The following is a 1,110-nucleotide window of genomic DNA, read 5'->3' on the forward strand; positions in this document are numbered from 1 at the left end:
CACAATGCCTAGGGCTCACAATACTTTTAGGATCCATGAAAATGTTTTAATTTTAATTTTTCAAAATGAAATTTAAAAAATGGATATAATTATAATAAATATAGTTGTAATAAATATAGCTTATATAAATGATAATTAAATATAATAATGAATCTATCCTGGATTATGCAACAGAGTCATAAAATAAAATATATGTATATGTGTATACGTGTATAGAGCAGAATAGTAAAATAAAAAATAGACCCACATATACAGTCAACTGAATATTTACAAAGGTACCAAGTCAATTCAACGGGATAGGAAAGTCTTTTAAACAAATCATTTGGAACAACTGGGAAAACGTATGGAAAAAAATAAACCTTGAATATTCACTTGGGCAGCACATATACTAAAATTGGAAGATTAGAGAGATTAGATTAAAGAAGATTAGCATGGCCTTTGGACAAGGATGCCGTGCAAATTCGTGAAGCTGTCCTTATTTTTAAGAGAGTTATCTTAAGTGTTCTCACCACACAAAAAAATTGTAACTTTGGGAGGTGATATATCAATTAACTCGAATGTGTTAATCTATTTACAACGTATATGTATATAAAATTCTTTAATTAGAACAATCTAATTAAATAATGGGCAAAAACCACTACACATGTATTAGAATGGCCAAAATCTAAAACACTAACCACACCAAATGCTGGGAGGAGGTGAAACAGCAGGAATTCTCGTTCATTGCTGATGGGCATGCAAAATGGTAGAGCCACTTTAGAGGACAGTTTGGTGGTTTCTTGAAAAACTAAACATACTCTTACCACATGATGCAGTAATCACGCTCTTTGGTATTTACTCAAGGGAGTTGAAAACTCTGTCCACACAAAAACCTGCACACCAATGTTTGTAGCAGCTTTATTCATAAATGTCAAAACTTGGAAACAACCAAGGTGTTCTTCAGTAGGTGAATGGATAAATAAACTGGTATATCCAGACAATAGAATATTATTCAATACTAAAAGGAAATGATCTATCAAGCCATGAAAAGACATGGATATAAATGTATATCACTAAGTGAAAGAAGTCAATCTGAAAAGGCTACATACTATATGATTTCAACTATGTGAC

General features: G+C 31.4%; 1 pseudogene; it reads left to right on the plus strand.

Annotated features, from left to right (window-relative positions):
* The first annotated feature begins 364 nt into the window (after positions 1 to 364).
* On the plus strand, positions 365 to 483 carry LOC124251618 (uncharacterized; annotated as a pseudogene).
* Positions 484 to 1,110: the final 627 nt, after the last annotated feature.

This window comes from Equus quagga, chromosome 13 (assembly GCF_021613505.1).
Source record: "Equus quagga isolate Etosha38 chromosome 13, UCLA_HA_Equagga_1.0, whole genome shotgun sequence".
Taxonomy (NCBI): domain Eukaryota; kingdom Metazoa; phylum Chordata; class Mammalia; order Perissodactyla; family Equidae; genus Equus; species Equus quagga.